Source organism: Lactuca saligna, chromosome 7, assembly GCF_052625555.1.
Source record: "Lactuca saligna cultivar CGN05327 chromosome 7, ASM5262555v1, whole genome shotgun sequence".
Classification (NCBI taxonomy): Eukaryota; Viridiplantae; Streptophyta; class Magnoliopsida; order Asterales; family Asteraceae; genus Lactuca; species Lactuca saligna.
This window is the reverse complement of record NC_136423.1, coordinates 95,304,013-95,320,135: the sequence shown is the minus strand read 5'-3', so window position 1 is coordinate 95,320,135 and position 16,123 is coordinate 95,304,013.

The window sequence follows — 16,123 nt, the reverse complement described above, 5'->3', positions numbered from 1 at the left end:
TAGATGACAAAGAGTTTCTTGTTGACTATGTTGGTCCTTAGAAAAAAAGTATTTTCTTTAAGTTGCCATATTGGAAGCATCTGTTGTTGCGTCACAATCTTGATCCCATGCACATAGAAACTAATGTTCATGAAAATCTTGTGGGCATTGTATTGGGACAACAGTGGAAAACGAAATACAACTTAAAAGCATGACTTGATCTACAACTACTATGTATAAGAAAAGAATTACATCCAAATAAGTGACCAAGAAGCAATACTACTTACTTGCCAAAAGGATGTTATCAAATGACGGGGGCCAAGAAATATGCATTCTTGCAAACACTTAAAATCAATTAAGCCCCCCCGATAAATTTTCATCCAACAGATCTCGATGTGTGCAACTTAAAGACAAGAAACTAATTGGCCTAAAAAGTTATGACTTCCATATGATGATCCAAGAGTACCTACCAATTACATTACATGGAAGTTTGCCTGATCATGTAGTCTCAGTTTTAGTTGAGTTGTGTGATTTTTTTAGGATCATTTTCTATAAAGACCTATCTTAAGTCGATCTCAAATTTCTAAATGACAAAGTCTTTGTCAATTTATGTAAATTAGAGAAGATATTTCCTCCTTCCTTTTTTACGGTGATGGTACATTTAGTAATTCACTTAGTAAGGGATGTTAAGCCTGGAAGTCATGTTGCCTTTCGATGGATGTATCCTGTTGAAAGGTAAAATGTTTATTTAGTAATTCTTTTCACCTCTAGTTTTGTTACTATTTTAAAACAAATCAACTATTTACAACCATATAGGCACCTTTGAACACTAAAATCCTATGTGCACAATAAGGCTCATCCTGAAAGCTCAATTCCTGAAGGTTTCTTAGCTCAAGAAAGTCTAACATTTTGCTCTAGATATCTCACGGGAGTAGAAAAAGTTTTCACTAGAAAACTTAGGAATGATGATGAAGGCCACCAAAATCAAATAGAAGAATCTAAGGATCTTTGTCCCGGTCATCCATTCGGGTGTAAAATCCAATCGGGATCTTCATTATAAAAAAGAAGAATCTCAAGTACTATCTGAAAGGCCCAAACTTTCGTAATTAAAACAGTTGTTACTCCAAAACATGCTACATGCATATTCACAAGTAATATTTTACATTGATAATTTATTTACAAACGACCGGATACAAACCGACTATTAAGACTATGTTATATATTACATAACTACCTAGGATACTATAGTTTTATACATACGGAAATACAAATACAATAGTTCAAACTATTCAAAATCTTCTATCAGTATATGATTATACTAATTACTTGTCTCCTGCAATTTGTTAAACATTGAGAGGGTAAGCGGTGACACTTAGTGAGTTCAACAATAGATACAATATAACGTTATGCCATATATATACTTCAATATGACAGAAGCAAAGAGGAACAAGGAACAAGAAAGGCATATGTGAATCATGTGACTAACTTTCCATATTAATCAATGATTAAATTCAAAGATATACAATCAATGAGACATCACAATTTCCAAACTTGATATACATCAATAAATCTTTGGCCCAAATGGCACAAAAGACATACAATTTGTGATTAACATTTTGGTAGATTTCAGGCTTATAGTCCTGTCTAACCAACTGCCAATACCATAGAATAGTTGTCATTCTCTTACGGAGACATGCTCTACATGATCAGAGGCTACATACCAGTACCACCGTGAATTTAAGTCCTTTCACTGATCACGTGGTCAAAGATATAACTTTGCTATTATAAATAGCGGAAATAATAACAACTGAAAAGAACATAGCACATATATCAGATACCATACAATTGTTCCTATATATTAAAACTCATCGTTAAATAACCGGGGGTTAAAATAGTAATTTGTGTAGCACTTCATTATAATAATAACGTTTCTTCTATGAAAACCGGGAGATTTTTTGAAAACCGGGCCTTGCGAAGGTAGAGCTTCAAACCGAAAAGACAAATTCTTAGGGTCTTAGGGCACTTCGGGATGTGTTTTGGTTGCTAAAATTGATATCGGGTCTTCGGGGGAAGTTGAAGTAGTTAAAATATGAGTTTACGGGTGAAAAGTGACAATTTTCCAACATTTACCCGGGAGGTCTCGCACCCTTATTTAGGTGCGAGCCTTAGATACGAAGCAAGAGGAAAGGAGGGAAGGTAGCATGAGGCTACGAGGCTCGGTACATACGATAGAAGGGTGAGGCTCAGACAACATGTAGCTTAGTTCGGGCGGAGGCACGCGTCCGAGTTCGAAGGCTACAACGCGACGCCACGCTTCAGAATGGGAGAGGGTCGTGGCTTCGGTCAAATTGGATAGCGATGCGTGTCGGATTCTCGGCTGAAAACTTCATCGACATCGGACACGCGACATGCTCAGAGCGAGGTAACGTGGCTGGTCCGGATGAGGCTTATCCATGAGAAAATTCTCGGAAATTGTGCCAAAGTCTTCTAAAATCCATAACTTTCGCATACGAGCTTTGTTTTTGATGTTACTTATATGCACGCGTAGGTAGGAATATATTCTACAACTTTCGTTTAGACTCCGTTGGCTAATTTTGACTTTAATTTCCATATTATTATTTTTAACAGACTGGGACGGGAAAATCCGTTAAAAATTCATAACTTCTTCATACGACATCCGTTTTTGTCAGGCTTTTTCCATTGTACTATAATTAACGAGACCTTCTATTCTCGTTTAGGTTATATCGGCTATATATCGCTCAATCTTTCTTTCGAGTTTTTAGCTGTCTACTGCTATTCCGAAACTTAGAAAAATCATAACTTTCTGATACGAAGTCAGATTTTGGCGTTCTTTTTTATCAAAATTCTTGGTTTAACAAATACTACAACTTTCATTTAGATCACCAAGGCTAAAGAGTAGTTTATCAAAAACTCACTTTTTACATCATTCGACGCCGTATCGGTTTTGTCGTGGATCTTCGATTGGTCATAACTTTTTCGTTATAATTCGGATTTCGATGACGTTTTCGCCTAAATATTTCTAATGAGATTATCTACAACTTTCTAATGGATAATGGAACCATCTCATCATAGATGCTCAAGCATTTGCGCAGATAACTCACATGAAAGACATCATGAATACCTGTCAAATCTTCAGGCAACTCCAAGCGGTATTCTTGTTTAGCAATCCTCTGGATGATTTTGAAAGGACCAACAAATCTGGGACTTAGTTTTCCTTTCTTTCCAAAACACATAATACTTTTCCATGGGGATACCTTTAGCATTACGAAATCACCCACCTGGAATTCTATTGGTCGCCTCCTTTTTTCCATTTGAATCTTGTTAGTAGTATCTTGAATCATTTCAGGGCCTCCAAGGATCTTCTGTCCTACTTCATGCCAACATAATGGAGTACGGAATTTATGACCAGATAATGCTTCATACAGTGGCATTTTGATTGAAGCATGGTAACTGTTATTATATGAAAATTCGACAAGCGATAAATACTTATCCCAGTTACCACCGAACTCCAAAACACATGCATGAAGCATATATTCTACTGTTCGGATTGTTCTCTCCGTCTGACCGTCTTTTTGGGGATGATAAGTTGTGCTAAGAGAAACTCAAGATCCCAATTCACATTGCATACTCACCCAAAAATGAGAAGTGAAACGAGTATCACGATCGGAAATGATCTTTAGTGGCATACCATGTCTCGCAGCAATTTCATCCAAGTATACTTGTGCATATTTCTCCATTGGAGCCGTTTCACGCATGGCGAGAAAATGTGCACTCTTAGTCAGGCGGTCGACAATTACCCAAATGTTATCATGCTGTCTAGCAGTGTTTGGCAATTTGGTAATAAAATCCATGGACAGTTCTTCCCATTTCCATACAGAAACACTAAGACTTTATGGTGTTCCATAAGGCTTTTGGTGCTCTGTTTTGACTTGTAAGCATATCAAGCATTCTTGCACATATCTTCCAATATCCCTGTTTAATCCTGGCCACCAATAGTAAGCCCATACATCATATTACATCTTACTTGTACCAAGATGTATTGACAGTTTAGACTTATGGGCTTCATCTAAAACCTTCTGTCTTAATCCACCAATCTTTGGAATCCATAGCCGATTCTTAAATATCTTTAACCCTCATGGATCATCAAGTAAAACATCAGTATAATGTACCATCCACTCTTTCTTCACATTTTATGGTTTTAAGGCCTCTTCCTACCATTTCTCTAGTTCATCAAGAATAGTGAACTTTACTATAGTGTGAGTAATAGTATAACACATACTATTACGATAAACTTTCCTACTAAGTGCATCACCAACTACATTGGTCTTTCCAGGAGGATATATGATTTCATAGTCATAATCTTTGATAAGCTCCATGGCTCGTTGTTGTCTCATATTCAAGGTTTGCTGACTGAATATATACTTGAGACTCTTGTGGTCGGTAAATAATTGGCATTTTGTACCAAAGAGATAATGCCTCCAATGTGACATCCCCAATTTCACGGCAAGAAAAGACCGATTTGTTTATGCTTTGTTTTTTTAAAAACTCAGAGTAATCTTTCAAAGAAAACGGTTGCGGAATTTATTCCCAAAACAAAATATGATAAGAATTTATCAAAGCATTTCTTAAGGAAATCTATTTTCATTATATAACAAAGTCTCAGGATGTCATGTTCTGATACAGACAAATAAGCATAAATAGAACATACATTTATTTACACCAGTGATTTACATCTCCTTTAATCTGTTAGTAAAATATGTCTTCGTATTGATACGTGTGATAAAAAGAAAACTGAGTGGGTCAGGCTTGGGATGCCTGGTGAGCATATAGGGTTTTCAATCCACAATGTTATATTATATATATATATATATATATATATATATATATATATATATATATATATATATAACTCACAAAATTTATAATTTCACCATATAAAAACAACTCTTATCCTACCCCATCGATCCCCACAACGACATGATCTAACTCTCGTATCTAAAAAATTTCTATTTACCTGATCCCTAATCACGGATCTAAAATTAATCTCTTCACCTGATCCATATTCCCGGATCTAATACTAACCTCTTGGTCTGGTCCATACTCCCGGATCTAAAACTATGCCCAATCCATACTCTCGGACTAGAGAGAATTTACTATAGCTAAATCCTGATCTGATCCATACTCACATATCTAATAACAGGTTTATCGTGATTATTGATAGTATCATTCTCGAGATCTATCTCGCAATACATGTCAATGGGTTTTTTTAGAGTACACCGGTGAACACATCGTTCACAAACACCTACAAGTTGCGAGCCTGCTAGTGTTCCACTGACTGTATAGAATAGTCAGTGGTTGTCATCCACCCTCTGCTGAATGATAGGGGCCATCATTTGGGTAAAGGTTTCACTCATTTTCCACTTATCACACTCATCTTAAGATCTATATCACCTCTTATTTCATTATCCAATTCATCCTTTTATCATACACCAACTATCTCATCTACCCATGTTCTACCCAACATATTTGTAGATATAAGATACATATACAGTTTAACTCATTTAAAAACTACATAAAACATCCATTCCACACTCATCTCAAATAAACAACAATATATAAACACATAGCACATATTTCATATCAAATACTTCATATTTATGTGTTAGAAGAAAGTGACTACACACTCAGACAAAACATATACTTAATACATTCAAACAATACTTGTATTAAAATCGTGTTATGAAAAGGGATGTAACACCCAAAATCAGAAAGGTCAAGAAAGGAAAGAAAACCTAAGTCAAAGGGGCAACTCGTCGAGTCCAGGGAGGAACACGACAAGTCGGAGCGGGATCCGGGGGATCAATTAAGTAACCGACTCGGCGAGTCGGCAAAGGGGACTCGGCGAGTCTGGTCTGAACGACGAGAACCCTAAATCCGGGACTTTGGGCACTATTTAAGCATCTTATTCTCTCCATTAGGGTTCCATATAGCCTCTATCATCCAGAAACCGAAACCTTAAGCCCTATTATTGCTCATTCAAGTTTCTTGCCATTTTTGGGGTGATTTGAAGGAAAAAGGAAGGAAGGAACCATTAGGGATTCAAGGGTTTGCAGTAGATCCAGAGTTTGAGGGCCTTTCCAGAGCAATTCAAGGTAAGGATTCGTTACCTTCCCTCTTTTGCATGTAAGTCAATCTTGATTGTGAGTTTCGGGGCTTTTATGCCATGTTCTTGATCAATTTCCAGTTAGAGCCCAGATCTGAAGTTGGTACTTCAGATCTAAGTGTATTTTGGCCTAGAGAGTCATAAAGTATCAGCCTTGGGGTGTAGGTGAAGCATGGTTGTCTTAAAACCTAGCCCTAGAGTGTTTTGAGCTTAGATCTCCTTAGTTATACGTAAAGTTTGCAACTTTACATGGGGAATGGACTTTGGAAGGATGGATCTATGATTTGGAGCCCCTGCATGGCTCAAAAAGCCACTGAATGGATTAAGAACTGGAGCGACTCAGCGAGTCACATGGGTGGACTAGGCAAGTTGGATGAAGTTGGGCAGGAACTCGGTGAGTTGGAAGAACAACTCGGCGAGTCTGTTGAAGATTGCCTTGGACTCGTCGAGTCTGTTCTTGGACTCGGCGAGTCAAGTTGCGAAACCCCAAACCCGTCGAGATAAGACTCGGATCAGTGAGTTGACTGGGGACTCAGTGAGTTGGACAGGTCATGACTCGGAAATCGGTAGACTCGACGAGTCAGGGGCTGACTCGCCGAGTCGAGTCGCGAATGAAAGGATTCTGAGCTAATGAACTCGGCAAGTCAGTAGGCATACTCGGCGAGTAGGGTTGACCCGGAAGGTTGACTTTGACCAGGACTTTGAGTTTGACTAGAGTTTACTTTTGGAGATCGGTTATGCTAAGTGATATATGTTTTGATATTGGTAGCTCGGGGAGCTAGTGGAGCAGCGGTTCAGGGAATTATCGGTTAGCATCCAGAGGGGTTATCAGCAAGTTCAGCAGTACCAGGTGAGTTTCCCTTTTTGTGAATGGGTCTGAGGCGACAATGTCGGCCCATGTAGTTATGAGTAGAAGACCCGGGGGTTAGCCCTAGGCACAATATGCTAGTATGATATTCAGGACGAGGTCCAATGATAGCGGGCGGGTGCCTAAGGAATGGTTTATGTGATAGTTTATACTTGTTGTCTGTGTGATACATGTATGTGCCTGGTAGGGAGGTGAGTGTGGGCGAGGTCCCATATCTCACCAATAGTAGAGTGTGGATGGTGTTCCACATCTCATTAGCAACAGAGTAGGGGCGAGGCCCAAGTTAGGGAAAGAGTGAGTGTGGGCTGGGCCCGTATCTCACCACCAATAGGGGTATGGATGGGGCTCCATGACTCATTAGTAATAGGATAAGGGCGAGGCTCAAGATAGGTGAGGCCTCAGGACATGATTTATTATTATATGTTAGCTTATGTGTTGTTATATGCTTATGTGCTATTATGTGTTAGCGGGCAGGGCCCAGTGACAGGCGAGGCCTAAGTTAAAAAGATATGTACCTGAGTGGGGCTCCAAGCCAGGCGAGGCCTGGAGCGGTGAGGCCATTGTAACGGGCGAGGCCCAGAATAGCGCGCGTGGCCCAGTATGTGCAGTATGTGGTTATGCATGGTATGTGGTAGGTTGGGGAACTCACTAAGCTTCGTGCTTACGATTTTCAGTTTTGGTTTCACGTACTTTCGGTAGTGGAGGGAAGAGCTCGGGGTGATCGCATGGCACACACCATAGATTTGTCTGCGTGGGATGTTTCACTCTGATAATGAACATGTGTTTTGGAAATTAATACTCTGATTATATTATGAATTGATAATTATGTTTTATAAAAGAAATTTTATAGTCTTAAATTTTGGGACGTTACAAGGGACTATACACTCACTTGATCAGAAGATGATCGTACAACGTTACGACTAGTAGAAGTAGTATTCTTCGGTAGATATTGAAGATCTTCACAAAAAATTGGCTTCTTGCGGGCATAGCTTCGGCTCAGAAACTTTACTCCTCGGGATCTTCGGGGCTTCGGGACTTTCTTCGGGGCTCGGGAATGATATGGGGGCTTCGGGGGGTTAAAATAGGGCTTAGAAAGAGTATCGAGAGTGGGAGAGTAAGAGATGAGCAACCTAAATCGGCTGACCCTTGAATTCTATTTATAGGGTGAATTTTTTGGGTTCACCTTGCGAGTTTCTAATATTCACCTTTGTGTAGAAATTTTATAATGTAAATTCTAGTACTCAAGGGCAAATTAAGTCAAATGGTTTGACTTGTTGACTTTATTTGACTTTGACTTGACCGAAATTTGACAGTTGTCACATCATCCCCCCGTTAGAGGGAATTTCGTCACGAAATTTGAATTTAGGCAAAGAGTAGGCATGAACAATCGAGCCAAGAAGTGAGGATACTTCCTAATCGACTGAATCTCACGCTCCCATGTGACTCTAGGTCCTTGGTTAGTATTCCAGCGAACTTTCACTAATGGGAAGTGGCGTTGTTTTGTCCGCTTGACCTCTCGGTCCATAGTCACTATGGTTCTTCCACAAAGGTGAGGCTCTTGTGGAACTCGATCTCATCGAGGGGAATTGCAAGAGTCTCGTCAGATAGATACTTCCGTAAGTTTGGGACGTGTCGTGTAGAATGTACTTTACCAAACTCGTGGGAGTAGATTGAAGTAGCGAGTTATAGGGCTGATTCTGACAGAATCTCGAAAGGCATAATTATCTGGGGTATTGGCTTTCCATGTTTTCCGAAACGAACTAAGCCTTCCCAGGGTGAGTGTTTCCAGAGGGATTTGGTCTGTTATACTGGAGTTCTAAAGGTTTCTCCCTCTTGCTTCTCTTCCCGTCACGGGTTGCCCCCTTTAGGGTCAAAGTTGGGAGGGGGTCCGTATTATACGAGAAGTTCCAAAGGAACTAAGACGGTAGGTCAGCGAGACCCAGAATTTTGGCGTATTCCTGCTAACGCCTTCGGTGCTGACTGTTTCTCAATGGTTTTGATCAATTGAAAGGGTCCTTATGAATATCCACCTTGATAATGATGTGTCTTGAGAATTGGACTCCTCAATTCCAAAACTCGTATCTAGAGAACTTTGGGTAATACTTCTCTGATCGTATTGCTTCTATGGTTTGTTGTAGCTGCTCTCCTTGGTTTCCTTCTTACTACGAGGGTAGATAAGTAAGTCATTTGTAATGATGATGATGAACTGATCCTAGCAAGAATGGCATATCCTATTTATTTACGAGTGGGTTTGATCCTATCCGAGGGTATCACTACGAACTTTCAGCGTCCGCATCGAAATTGGAGGATTGTTCTCGGACATCCTTCTTCAATACTCATGACTGGTGATATTCAGATCTTAGGTTCAATTCCTGAAGGGTACCTCATTCCTTGCGGTTGGTCGGCCTATTCGTCTATGCGAGGCAGATAGTAAAGGTTTTTATTGGAGATGTTGTCGGGGCCTCTGAAATCGATGGAATTATGAGCAATTTGGGTTTCTATTTGACGAATAAGACCAGAGTTTTCCAGGGTGAGAAGCTTGGTTCTTCAATTTCATTGTTGAGTAGTTTGACAGGTTTGACCTGACAGCTCTTGTAGCTCGGTAGGAAGTATGTGGGTTTGGTTTACGCGACTAGGCCTTTTTTGAATGGTAGGACATTTACTCGTCCTTCTAGGCAACCTTAGCCCGAAGCTCATGGCAGGACTCGTACCATATCTGTCCCAAGCTTCTATGCTTGAATCTTGTCTGCTACATGCGCGACATTCCCGAAGGTCTCCTGTATATACATGTGATAAGTCTTCGGGAAGTATAACACTCCTCTGGTGCGTGTTTTGGAGTTCCACAGCGAGAGATGACCCAAAGGTCCGTGCTGGATGTTTATGAGAGATGATAGTTTTGATATTCGGGGGTTAGGCGAAGGGCCCTTTTGTAGTCGTTAAATCGGGAAGACGAGGGCTATATCAATCAAAATTGGATAACGACAACAATATCTTTTTAGATAACATGAGATAAGTTGTATTCGAAGGAAGAGATCACTAGAGTGATAGAGTGTCCTGTATTTCTTTTCTGTGTGTTCCATTTTGTTAAATGTTATGATTATTGTAGATGATTCATACCACAGTGTCTAGCACTGGTAGTGGGTGTGTTTTCGATAGCCAGTAATGATACTTGATATCATGATTCCTGACAGGTCTCCTCACGATCGAGCGGTATATGATCATCGTATTTAAATTGATATCGTGCAATCGTCGAGTGGGTGACTCCACTCAACCCCTAATACTAGACATGGAATCAGAGTCAAGATGGAATTATCTGTTTCAAGACTTTAGTATTTTGATTTAAATTAACCCCGATGTATGGACAAGGTCATCACAACTTACAGATAATGCTCCTAAGGTCACATATGAATGTCTTTGGTTTGATTTGTATGAGAGAGAAAATATTTTAGCTGCTTTTTAGAAGGAAGGTTACTTTAGTAAGCGTACCAAATTCATTACAAACATATAGTACTTAAACATTTTGTCGTTGGGAACATTACAAAAGTCCTAACATGGTTCCCTTGCTGCTCCTATTGGTGTGTTCATCACATTCCTCCTGTTCCTTTGTCATTCTTCTCAGCTGTACATTCTCTCTTGAAGTGTCCCGTTTCACCGCATAGGTAGCATACTGGGCCTACCTTGGTGCAGGTGATTGAAGGGAGGTGATGGGCCGGGCCCCTACAGAAATGGACGGTATGCCCTTTTCTGTTGCAGTTTTTACAGTGCATCTCCCAGCAAGCCCCATAGTGATGAAAGCCACATTGGTTGCACTTTGGGAGTGATCCCTCATATGGTCTGGCAGGCATTTGGGTGGCAGACCCCGTGGCTAGTGTCGAGGCATGTGTCATGACTGTTGTTGTAATGATAGGGGCGGCCCTAGGTTGTTGTCTTTTAGTGTATCCTTGAGATTGGTGGTGCTCTTTCATGTTCCAAAACTTTCTCTTCTTGTTCGTAGGTTCGTGGCCTGAGGTATTTTCGTTGGTAGGTACCCATTGGTGTCCCTGATTGGTACCACAAATTGTATTGTTAGTACCGCTTCCACCCTTGCTGACGTTGTTAGTATTGAATTGCCCCATGACGGCTGCCACAGCTGCCGTGACTGCAGCCTGAAAAGTAGCAGCATCTATCTACAATGTTGGCGCCTTGCTAGTTGGTTTGTTGCCTCTTGGTGAAGACATAGCTCTATTTCATGACGAAAAATGACTTCATTAGTGGAAATGATTGTCTTAAGTGCATCCTTACAATTTATACTTACGCATATAAATTTTTGCACATTACTGTACTATTCTTAGTGTTTCTGCTAACGCTCCCGAGATGCAGTTATGGCAGTAGGTAGGAGTAGGTTTCATACGGACGTTAAGCTTTACTCCTCTTAGAATCATGTTTGTCCGAACACACTTGGCTGAGGAATTTTGATGGGATCCGGTGCATTAGTGCTGGAACGTTCGCACTCCATAGGTCTATGAAGAAGAAACTTCTCAACAAATGTTTAAAGGTGAGATAATAATGAGTTTTTAGAATGGCTATATGTCGCGACTTTTCTAACTAAGTTTATCTCATATCGATTTGTATCAAAGTTCGGTTGTTTAGGGTGTTCTGAAAACAATTTATAACAAGGTTCTTTGTATAATAAACTCATGTATTTTAGTAGTTCTGTATCCAAGTGAAACCTTACACTTAACCTAAGCTAGGTCCTTGTCATGACCTATTGATGTATGCTTAGTTATATAATTAAGGCTAAATAGACATTCGAGTCGGATAGGTACATCCTAATCCCATCTTGTTAATATGACTCTAGAAATCATGGTTTCAGTGAAAATTTTGACCTCGATGTAGGCCTACTTCACATTTGTGCATGGGCGGGTTTTGATAGTAGATAGATTTCTCGATTAGTATGACCCCTTAATTTGTAGTGTCGTGATTTTACTTACAATAGAGTAGCACCAGCGCATACTTATGAAGCTAATTTACCAGGTCTGGTGAGCGGTATGAACTCTACTTACGATGATCCATACCTTGTGATGCCTGAGGCAAGGTCGATGTAATTTTGTAGCTTTGCCAATCAATGCTTGGATACAATCATCCTTTCTTTGAATGCTGTGTGTCCTACCCTGTTACTCTCTTTCCTCTACACGAGTAGCGATAAGGTCCTAAAAAGAGAGTTGGTCTCGGGAATAGTAGTCGAATTCTGAGTCATGGGTACGAAAGATGATAGGGTCTGGAGTAGCGTGCAGTTTTCTGAACTCAGATTGTAGTCTTCCTGTATTAATCCCCGATGATCGCGATCCACCGGGTCTTTGCCGGGAGGGCTCTGTCCGTTAGTCCCCCGTGGTTGAGGTCATAGCACCCTCGTTGGTCTCCACATGGTGGTTGTTGTCATTGTTGTCGACATTCAACCCTCGATCACGATTGGCCAACGGGTCACAGGTTCGTTATAGTCGAAACGGTTCATGGAACCCTTGCTATGCATGGAGGATCGATTACCTCCGGTTCCGCCTCTGATTATTCTCATAACCATTCACCATTCCTCGAGTTCGGATTAGGAAAGTAAGGGTCGTCCGGCAAGTAGGATTTTGCTATGCTGTATTTGTGAGAATAGGAGTGGAGGAGATAAGTACTATGCATCTAACTCTATTATCAATTACTTATAGGGGGTGATCCTTATTAGTTACTTCTATAATGACATAGTGCATACTAATTACATATAACAAGATACGATAGACCTTTGAATAAGTGATCCCACTCTAGGTCCACATCCAAACAAGGAAAAGGAAGTAAAGTAATGACCACAAATTCTAAGTCTATAATTTCGAAGTTATATATAACCTTAAAGTATCCACTTAGGGACTATAGAACTATTATTAAGGATCTATTTAGTTTTCATATAAGTTATGATATTACAAAATACTCCTATAGTATTTTAAACTCATGTTCTGTTCTAATGTTCTCATTGTGGTAGTGTTGGTAAGTTTTTAGACTTGTTGCCATATCACAACTATTATTGGGCTTGTGCTAATCACTCCTCGGACCAGCATAGTTGATCAGGCTATGCCACTCCCAAGACTGACCATACATCCCCAAGCTTACCTATGATATTCAACAATCATTACTTTTGTTTTGTTCTAGAGTGGTTCTGACCTTAATATGTATGTATGCATGTATACCTTTAATAAGAAACTATTTATTTCTAAAAGTATTGTCGTTTTGAAACTTTAAATCAGAGACTTAGTCCCAATGCATTTATAGTTTGTCTATCTTATGTGGTTTGGTATACTGAGTTCACTATAAACAATGCTCTGATACCAATCTGTCACACCCCCAAACCAAGGATGGCGGAAACGTCCGGGGGTGGAGGACTTCATGTAGAGTATCACAACAATGAGTATAATAGTGCTCAAAGTAAATACAACCATCACAAATATAATTGAAAACGTTACATCAAAGCACATGTTTACATGATTCACATCAATTACATTATGATACAAAATGAACTGTTTGACGATTTATCGTCCCATCCTCAAAACGTTGTTGATTTCCTGTTTTCACTGAATTCCTGAGAATACAAGTAGTTTTGAAAAGTGTCAACACAAAGGTTGGTGAGTTCATAAGAGATTTCGTTAGAAAACTAAACCGTTTTCCTTGTAAAAGCGTTAGAATATGTATCCAGAAAATCTGATATTTTCTTTAAAATCTGTGTAATGTAGTCTTATGACAGAAGACAAAAATGTATAAGTAACCTATCTTACTAATAGAAAATGTTATGTGTTTAAATGGACATGGACGCGTTTGAATTAAATGAAATTTCCGTATGTTCTCATGTTTGTTAATACTTTATGTATATGTATTCCTAAATCCGAAGACCGAGAAAGAACAAGTATTGACTATACTTAAAGGTATAAATGTGGTTTCAAATGATGTGTAGTCATAACTACCAAAACCAAAAGTGTACAGTAATATCTGTACTCATTGAGATAAAAAGTGATTTTAAATCGACATAAAACTCATTTAGGTTTTATAAATAAAATCCCATAAACTTTATGAATTGTTATATCCCTATGTGAGTCGCTATAATCATACTGTGACTATGTGAACCTGCCACGACGTTTCTGAGGCGTCGTGAAAAATTGAAATGACATTTGTCACCCGTAGACCTGCAGGTCCCACTGTAGCTACCAGCAAGGTGTGGGGTGTCAAACCCAATATAGATCTATATACAAGTATCACGTTCTCCCTCCAGGAGATTCTGATTATAACTACCAGGAATTATATATCACACTCGGACGTACGGGGAGAGAATGTCTCACAATATAGGTTAACAAGTTTACGTGAAATGTGTGTGAATATAAATCTTTTCTGTATGAATGTACTCTTTCTGTACGAGTGTGTTGTGTGATGTATCATAAACTATACCTATTATAGTTTATCTAAAACATTTGTAATCTGTAAGAACTCTTTTATGGAAATGTATTAGTGTTATGAATTTATTAAACTATACTTTTTATAGTTTAATATACGTGTTCTAAAATGAATGAATAATATTTATTATGAATGACTTAGTTTCAGTTCATGATGATAAACTAACAAAGAAACACATTCAATAATTAGAACTTATGATTATACACTTTGCTCAACATAATACAAAGTGTTATGATATTTACATGTTGTTGGCTAACTTTAGCCATTCTGCACTGTTTTGGAAAAATCATAGAAAAATAATACGAAGTCGAAAACTAGATCCGTCAATTATGAAAGTTCAAAAAATGTGTCTAGTTTACTCATAATTTTTATCACGATTTTTAATAACCTCCAACTTGGGTGAAAAAGTCCATAATCACAGACTGGTCCCGATTGTTGTTTGAAATGATAGGCAGTTTTGTAAAAATCACCATAAATTGTAGAAAAATCGTATGGAGATTTTCAAGTAGTCATTTTAAAGCTAAGAACTTGAAATATTTGCACCTTATGTAGTTTTGAAAACAAAAATGTTTAAGTTTCCCAAAACAGTCCGTGAATGGAGTTTAAGTTTTCTGATGAAGGCTGTTAGAAAATTTTAGTTATGTTCTTGGTGTTTTAACTTGTATTCCCCCCTAAAAACTTGAGAAAACATGAAAATGTAGGGGTATGAACTCACCTTAAGTGATTTCAGTAGATGATTGTTGAAGAATGGAAGTGTTTAACTCAAGAACACTTGGAGATGCCTTGAAGATTTTCGAGAATCTAACATCATAGTTATGGAGTTTGTGTAAGAAATCAATGATTTGAGTATAATGAAGTGAAATAATCATAAGGAGGATGAATTATACTTACTAAGAGTGGAAGAACACTTGAAAATCAGCCTTGAATCTCGAAATTGGTGTAGAAAAAGTTTGAGAGAAAAGTGGTGTTTGATACTTAGTGAAATGAGAGCAAATGAGAGAAATGAGGAGAGAGGTGTTTTGTTCCAGCTCTAAAAATGTGGGAATGAGTAGAAATTAAGTGTAAGGCACATTGAAGTGACCTAGGTAAGGTGGGAAGGTATGGCTGGTCATAGAGTGGGTGTGGGAGTGGTTGCTTGTGTCATAAGGTAAAGCAAAGCCAACACTCCACCTCTTTGTACTTTACCCACTTGCTTTTATTATTTAAATAAAGATTTTTATGAAAATATGATTAAATTGTGAATATTTAGGGTTTATTATGCTAAAATATGATTTTGGTTGAAAATCTCGCGTTAAAATAATTAAAATCGGGCCTTAAACGCAAAATTACGCGAAACCCGGGAGAAAATGGGTTCCCAGCGAGACCTCTCGGTCCTAGGCCGAGGTTCGGTCCATGCTGAGGACGGTAGCCGGAAACGAAGCGAAACAGGGGGAAACGAAGGGGGGCGAGGAAGCGAGAGGAGGCAAGGAAGCGAAGGGTTCGGTCATGGGCATCAGAACCGAAATAGCCCGAATGAACCGTAGATGAATAGTACCTTCGGGTTCGGTTCCAGGAGCCTTCGGGTTCGGGTGTTTCTGCAAGGTTCGGGCATGCAAGGATCTTTCGGGTTCGGTTCCTCCTGGGCGAGGTTCGGCCCT